Below are 8,589 nucleotides of genomic sequence, written 5' to 3'. Positions count from 1 at the left end.
TTTCCGGATGTGTTTCCAGAGGAATTTTTAGGTGTGCCTCCGGAGAGGCAGGTAGAGTTCGGTATTGAGTTGGTTCTAGGAGCTGCGCCTATCGCTAAGGCGTCGTATCGCCTTGCTCCTCCGGAGATGCAGGAGTTATCCACACAGCTTCAGGAGCTGCTGGGGAAGGGGTTTATCAGGCCGAACAGTTCGCCATGGGGCGCCTATCCTTTTTGTCAAAAAGAAGGATGACTCGCTCCGGATGTGCATTGATTATCGTGAAATGAATAAGCTGACAGTCAAGAACCGTTAACCATTGCCGAGGATCGATGATTTGTTTGATCAGTTGCAGGGAGCATCTTGGTTCTCCAAGATCGATTTGAGGTCTAGGTATCATCAGGTGAGGGTACAGGAGGAGGAAGTCCAGAAGACGGCATTCCAGACTTGTTATGGGCATTACGAGTTCGTGGTGATGCCTTTCGGACTCACCAACGCACCGGCGGTGTTCATGGATCTCATGAACCAGGTGTGCAAACCGATGTTGGATCGCTTAGTGATCGTGTTCATCGATGACATTTTGGTGTATTCGAGATCCAGAGAGCAGCATGAGGAGCATTTGAGGGAGATCCTCAGAGTTCTGAGATCGGAGAGGCTTTATGCCAAGTTCTCCAAATGTGAGTTCTTGCTGCGAGAGGTTCAGTTTCTGGGACATCTCGTTAACCAGAATGGGATATTGGTTGATCCGGCCAAGATTGAGGTGGTCATGAGATGGGAGGTGTCGAGGTCACCCACCGAGATCAGGAGTTTTCTGGGTTTGGCCGGCTATTATCGGAGATTTATTAAGGATTTCTCCAAGATCACCGTGCCACTCACCAAGTTGACCCGGAAGGGTGTGGCGTTTTCTTGTGGTCCGGAGCAACAGACCTCGTTCGAGACACTTCGCCAGAAATTATGCGAAGCACCAGTGTTAGCTCTTCCAGAAGGGATGGAAGATTTTGTGGTTTATTGTGATGCATCAATATCTGGATTGGGAGTGGTGCTTATGCAGAAGGGGCATGTGATTGCTTATACATCAAGGCAGCTTAATCCTCATGAGTCGAGATATCCCACTCATGATTTGGAGTTGGGAGCAGTAGTGTTCACTCTCAAGATTTGGCAACATTATCTGTATGGGGTTCGGTGTACAATATACACGGACCACAAGAGCTTGAAGTATTTGATGGATCAGCCCAACCTGAATATGCACCAGAGGAGGTGGTTAGACATGGTCAAGGATTATGATTGTGAGATCCTGTACCACCCGGGCAAGGCTAATGTGGTAGCTGATGCATTGAGCCGTAGGGCGGAGGGTGCCCCAATTCGAGATGTTTGTTTGAGATTGTCAGTGATGACCCCGATGTGGATGCTATTCATGGGGCCCAGGCTGAGGCTGTGAAGCCAGAGAGTCAGAAGAGGGAGCGAGTTGTCGGGCTGGTATCGGAATTTGTTACCGACAGCCACGGGGCTTATGACATTTCAGGGCCGGATTTGGGTACCGTCTGTGGGCGGAACGCGTACCATTTTGATGGAAGAGGCTCATCGATCGAAATTCTCGATCCATCCCGGGGCCACTAAGATGTTTTTGGACCTGAAGAAGGATTATTGGTGGCCCTGTATGAAGAGGGATGTCACATGGTTTGTAGAGAGGTGCTTGACCTGTCGCAGGGTGAAGGCCGAGCACCAGCGTCCACATGGTAAGCTGCAACCATCGGAGATTCCCGAATGGAAATGGGAACAGATTACCATGGATTTCATCACCAAGTTGCCAAGAATCGCGAGGGGTGTCGATGCAATTTGGGTGATTGTGGACAGATTGACGAAGAGTGCTGACTTCCAGGCCATCAGTGAGAGCTCTTCTGCGGAGAAGTTGGCAGAGATGTACATGAGAGAGGTGGTATCGCAGCATGGAGTGCCGATCTCGATTGTCTCAGATCGAGATGTACGTTTCACTTCCAGATTCTGGAAGAAGTTTCATGAGGAATTGGGTACGAAACTGCATTTTAGTACCGCATACCACCCGCAAACTGACGGGCAGAGTGAGCGGATGATTCAGACGCTCGAGGACATGCTCCGGGCATGTGTGTTGGATTTCGGTGGGAGTTGGGACACATATTTTCCCTTGGCGGAGTTTTCTTATAACAATAGCCATCATTCGAGCATTGGCATGCTGCCCTTTGAGCTGTTGTATGGGAGGAGGTGTCGAACCCCAATTTGCTGGGGAGAAGTAGGGCAGCGTGTGATGGGCAGCACCGAGATTGTGCTTCAGATGACAGAGCAGATCCAGCAGGTCAGGCAGAGGTTGTTGACCGCTCAGAGTCGTCAGAAGAGTTATGCGGACAGGCGCCGGTCCAAGCTCGAGTTTCAGGTCGGCGACTTTGTGCTCCTGAAGGTCTCTCCTTGGAAAGGAGTGATCTGATTCAGGAAGAGGGGCAAGTTGGGGCCCCGATATATTGGACCTTTCAGGGTGATCGCGAGGGTAGGCATGGTAGCCTATCATTTGGAATTGCCAGCAAATTTGGGTCAGATTCATGACACTTTCCACGTGTCGCAGTTGCGAAAGTGTATAGCCGACCAGTCGGCAGTCGTGCCATTAGAAGATATTCAGGTGGATGCGAGCCTGAATTATGCCGAGAGAGCAGCGACGATCAGGGATCGGAAGATCAAGCTTTTGAGGAACAAGGAAGTGCCGCTGGTGCAGGTCCAGTGGCAACATCGGAAAGGGTCAGAGTTACCTTGGGAACCGGCGTGAGATGCGGGAGCAGCATCCGGAGTTGTTTGCAAAGTGAGACTTCGAGGGCGAAGTCTGATTCTAGTGGGGGAGAATTGTAACACCCGGATTCCCAGGTATGATATTTTGTTCTTTTATATTTAGGTTTTGTGGGGGAACTCGGCGAGTTAGCGTCTAGACTCGCCGAGTATGGTCGCGGATTTGTACACGAGTTCACAGCTGGACTCGGCGAGTTCATGAGTGGACTCGGCGAGTCCACGCTGTTTAATGAAACCCTAATTTCCAGAGTTTGAGACCTATTTAAAGGGCCTTATGGCCGTCATTTGCGGCCACCAACCCCAAAGAGAAACCCTAAAGAGATCTAGAGCGTTTGTGAGGAAGGAGACGCCAATCTTGATATTTGGTGGGTGTTTTTGCAAGAAGGATGTGTCTAAGGCAAGAGGAGGCTGTAGGAGGTGAAATTTTTGGTGTTTTTTGAGCTCATAGAGATTGCTTTGAGGTATTATTCTCGGACTTTCTTCAGTTCTGGTGTTGATTCTTTGTGTTAGGGTTTTCCAAACCCTTTTAGAGATTGATTAAGTGGTGTATTTGGTCCCTCCTCGAGTTTGTGTTCTAGATCTAGACCCAAAGAGGTCCAGAGACTTTAACCCTTGGAGCTTTATGAGTCTTTTTGGAAGTCATGAGCTTGGAATGTCATTTTTGGGGCTAAATCACCATTTTGGACCATTTCTATGTTATTTGTGTGTCAAGGTCCGAACTTTACGTGATTATCATGCTTGGGGAGGCCAGATCTATGATTGTATGGAACAGATCTGACCTCAGAAGTTGTTTTGAGTTTGTGCATGGCATGAACTCGCCGGGTCCCAAGAACAGACTCAGCGAGTAGTATGAAGGTTGCCCGTTAATCACTTAGTGAGTGGACTTGCCGAGTTGGGGGAATGACTCGGTGAGTCAGGGAGAGTCAGGGGTCTGAGTTCAAGTTGGAACTCGCCGAGTTGTTCTTGAGACTCGGCGAGTTGAGTCGGGGTGGCCCCGCGATTCATGCCAGGTGGAACTCGTCGAGTCAAGGGAAGTACTCGACGTGCCAAGAGAGAATCTAAGAGAGTCAGTGGACACGTGTAGACTCGCCGATTCGCCCTTGTGCACTCGCCGAGTCGGGTCAAGTTTGACCGTTGACCTTGTTAACTTTAGGGTTGAGTACAGTTGTATTTATGAGAGTATTACTTTATGTGATTAGGCGGAGGCTAGATCATACTTCTTCCGAGTCAGATATTCTCTGAGACATCGAGGTGAGTCTTCTCACTATACTTTACCTAGAGTGGTACTATGTGATGACCAGAGGGTCTTATGTGTTATGTATGAGATTATGTGCTATGTGATATTTGTATGTTGTACGATGATATAGACCGGACCGGAGGGTCCAATGAGCCATAACCGGACCTAAGGGTCCAACGAGCTATGGGACTGGAGGGTCCCGCTGAGACACATGGACCGGAAGGTCGTATTATAGCCTTGAGTGGTGTATGTGTTGTATGTGGTATTTTGGGGAATTCACTAAGAATTTATGCTTACTGTTGTTGTGTTATGTGTTTCAGGTACTAGTGATGAGCGCGGGAAGGCGCCGGCATGATTCGTACACACATGCATTGGAGCTTTTATAGAGGTGTTAGGGAAAAATTTTTGTGATAATAACATTTGATACAATGTGTTTGATATTATTTATGAATGAATCAATGTTTTAAAAATGAAAAATTATTTTGAAAATTCACGTTGTTACATACGGCTTACAATGGTAGTATTCTTCGGTGAAACTGGGATCACTTCACACACCGGGTTACTCGCGGGCAGACCTTCGGCTCGGAAACTCTTTTGTTCTCGGGATCTTCGGACTTTGGGACTTGCTTCGGGTCTTGGGGTGATACCGGGGCTTTGGGGGGTTAAAATTGCACGGAAAACGATGTAATATGGGAGAGAGATGAGAGAATGAGCAACCAAACTCGGCTGGCCCTTCAAATCTATTTATAGGGCAAAATCTGCCCTTGCCACGTCGTGGCACCTTTTTCCACGTCGTGGGCTTGGTCGTCACTGCATGCGTCATCGCAATTTGCATCTGGGGGACTCTCGGAGGTGTCAGAAGACTTGCCACGTCGTGGTATCTGATAGTTTTGGGGTTTCGCGCCCCGAACTTCAGAAATTCATAACTTTCACATACGAACTCCGTTTTCGACGTTCTTTATATCGACGCGTAGGTGAGATTATGATCTACAACTATTGTTTAGACTCCATTGGCTAATTTTGACTTTATTTTTAATATATTATAAATATATTACTTATATATTATCTTTAGTAAGCCGGGACAGGAAAACTTCGTTATAAATATATTACTTATATATTATCTTTAGTAAGCCGGGACATGAAAACTCCGTTTTCGTCCGTCTTTCCGTCGTTGCACTACTATCGAAGACATATCCGACTCTCGTTTAGATCACTAAGGATAGATATATATATCTACCAAAAATTCACTATTTACGTCACGCTGGGTTGCGCTGGGTCGTGTCGGTTCTGTCACGAAACTTCGACAGGTCATAACTTCTTCATTATAACTCGGATTTTGGCGTTCTTTATATGTACAGAAACCTTGTGACATATACTACAACTTGGTTAAGATTAATCCTTCTAAATAATATTCCATAAAAAAATCATTTTGATGCTTATCGTCTCTAAATTGACTAGCCCGGATCTACGGGCGTTACACTTCATTAGTAGACCTTTGTAATAAGCGATGCATATGTTTGTGTGGCCTTGTTGGAACTCCTTTCAATGGGAATGGAGACATCTTTCCTGCTAGCTGCACATATAGTAATAAAACTAACGATCAAATGGGACCATTTCAATATGTTGATTTTATGAGTAGGTATGATGTGGTTGAAATAAATGTTTATAGAAGATGACATAGGATACAAGGTTGACACATGAACCACTAATGTAATTTCGTGTTAAATCAGTGACCATTTTGTTATATACTTTGACTAATCTATTAGTATATATGTTCCAGTGATGTTATGTTACAAAAAGATATATGAAAAGTCAAACATACCAGGAGGATTAGAAAGCAACAATTGGCATAAACTACTAAACATGATTAAATCTCATATACATCAGATAACATTTTAGAATACTGAGTTTCAAAATTCAACTAGACGACAATTGTTACTACTTTTCAATAGATTCATATAAAAAACTATTGTACTAGTTAATATCCTATCATGATCTCACACATGTTTCGTATCAAATCACAACATCTAAATATAATTGTATAAACTAGAGAAGTCGATCAAACATTTCTTTATCATAACGTAAATGGCGCAAAAAATAGAGAATGAGAGAAGATATACTCAATTGGAGTATACTAAATAGAAGCATCACTAACGTAAGTAAAACTCCATTATTAATTTTATATTGCTGATAGTTATAAAAGACATAAGACTAAGAAAAAGAGAGAAGAAATAAAAGAAAGCATACCTAGAAGACGAGGGAAACACTTTGATCAGAAACACTGAAAAGACCGAGAAGACGAGAGGAAAGCATGAAGAGCACAGACGTACTATAAATTCTCCTTGACGTGGGCTTTTAATGGGGAAACGGTTTTAAAGGGAGTGGATATAGGGAGATTTGTTTTACCGGGGGTGGGGCGGTGAATTTAAAATATTTGAAATACTATTTAGTTAATATAATCTATTCCTAATAAAAGACTCTCTAAACTGCCACATGGCTCCCTTATAAACCTACTCTATGACACGTGTCATGTTTTAGTTCCCTCTGTGTTTTGTTTTCCCGCCTATTTTAACCTTCCCATATAATGCAGAGTATTCCATAAAATCAGCATGGTTCCCCTGCATTCTGTTTTTATCCCAAAAAATCAGGCAAAATATTTAGAATTCCATTTATACTCTCCTAATATCCTATTTTATTTGGAAGATCCTATCAAACATTTAACCCACTCTCTCTCAAGTATCCATTGTTCTTTCTCAACAAACCCTAGCCGTCATCATCATTACCATCGTCTTCTAATGCCTCTTTCCTTTCTCCACCATCACCTCTGCATCTTCTTCTGGCGGTTGCACCTTCACTATTGCATCTACCTTCAAATACTTCTCTTTTATGTATAATCCTCCTCCTTCAAATGCCACCCTCTGTTAATTTCAGAATTTATGATTTCAGATTCAAAGGTAAATGAAATCCTCATATTTCAAATCCCTCCCACTTCTTCGTTGGCTTATTATTCTCACACGAGTTTATGTTTGCTATTGCTGAGAAGTAGCCAAATTTTACCACAGTAAGTCATATCCTTACTTAACCATTACATTGTGTATATTGTTTATGGTTATTCATGTCCACATGTGTAAGATTTTCATGAATAGTCTCTTTTCTTTCATGTATACTTATTATTTTTATTGACTATTGATCAAATATGTAGGTCCAATACTCTTGATTTTTCAATTATTGAAGTGCAGTCTGTGTATGTAAAGGTTTTGGTTTCATTCATTTTGATCTTTTAGAATCTACATTTTGGGTTCTGATTTTATATTGTCTAAGGTGTAATTATGATGAACTTGTGTGTTTTTTTTAGTAAAACCTCAACACTATGTCAGTTTTTATGGTCGTTATTTGATTAAGAGTTTCAAGTTTCAACTAAGAAGGCTCATAAAGAAATGATGAGGGAGGTTCAAGAAATTGTGAGATAGATGGTCTGACCTCTAACAAATTGCATCAAGCAATAAAGAAATCATGAGATATTATTTTATTAGGTTCTCTCTGAAGCTAAAGGTGAAAACTTTTACTCTATTTCCTCTTTTTGATATTTTTCATAATTATGTGACTTATTTCAGATGAAGTGGCGGCAAAAGAGACCACGATGAATATCCAGGTATGTAGTTGTGTTCAGGGTTTAGCAATGTTTATGTGCTACTTCGGATGAAAATTGATGTTTGGACTGACTACTCTTAATCTATAATTTTGGTTTTAGTTTGTTTTAATTTTTCTGGACAATAAAGAGTTATTGTTCTTGTTTTAAGGGTTTAATTATGATTCTTGAACATCAAAAGAAAAAAAAAGAAGATGAGGGCCAAATGGTCATTTAAAAAAAATAACAGATAAGATGTGAAAATTGAACATCCAAGTATCAAAAATGTTATAGAATATCAAAATAAGGTTGTATTTGGGTGCGTTAAGAGACGATTCAAAATAGAAAATTTGTGTGCAAGAATTTGTTATACTAAACTGTAGATCAAATAAATTTTAAACAGATTCACTATTCATACTTACATGAACCGAAACTAGCAGGAAGAGTGGTGCTGGATTCGGGGCTAATTTTCCTGCGAGGGTATGACTTCTAATATCAGTAAATTGGTATGATTGTGCTTCCTGTTCTATCTTTATAATTTTTTTTATTGTGCTTCCTGGTCATTTTTTATATTTTTGACTAAATTCTTTTTGAGGCGAGTACTTTACTTTTGCAAATTATACTAAAATGTTTGAACTTTTGATGTAGTTGGACTTGGAGAAATGAATGATAAACTTCTACATGGTTTATTTTAGCTTCTGATCATGATGTCCAAGCTCTTAGTGTAACTGTATTTGAAGTTAAAATGGTTAATTTGAAGTTTTTATGTAAATGTATTATTATATTTGAAGTCAAGTCAGAGGTGTGGACTAACTTGATGGTAGTTGGTTTTGTAACTAAAAAGTATTTGATTTGATTATCAAGGTTTATGCAGCTGGTATGGACCAATGATGTTTTATTGTCATTTCATTTTGTATCTCAGGTGGATCTCTTTATGAAT

At 41.8% G+C, this 8,589-nt stretch overlaps 1 long non-coding RNA gene across 2 annotated transcripts; it reads left to right on the top strand.

The window, feature by feature from the left end:
* The first annotated feature begins 6,742 nt into the window (after positions 1 to 6,742).
* Positions 6,743 to 8,589, top strand: LOC145090505 (uncharacterized). Of its 2 annotated transcripts, XR_013701617.1 has the most exons (4): positions 6,743 to 7,573; positions 7,636 to 7,673; positions 8,090 to 8,155; positions 8,298 to 8,589. It is a non-coding gene; the product is annotated as an uncharacterized LOC145090505 (long non-coding RNA). The 2 variants fall into 2 exon arrangements; XR_013701616.1 differs by having other exon boundaries at positions 8,090 to 8,589.

This window comes from Lactuca serriola, chromosome 2 (assembly GCF_051521515.1).
Source record: "Lactuca serriola cultivar US96UC23 chromosome 2, Lser_US96UC23_V15, whole genome shotgun sequence".
Taxonomy (NCBI): Eukaryota; Viridiplantae; Streptophyta; class Magnoliopsida; order Asterales; family Asteraceae; genus Lactuca; species Lactuca serriola.
Note: the sequence above shows the minus strand (reverse complement) of the source record. Positions and strands in the feature narration are given on the sequence as shown.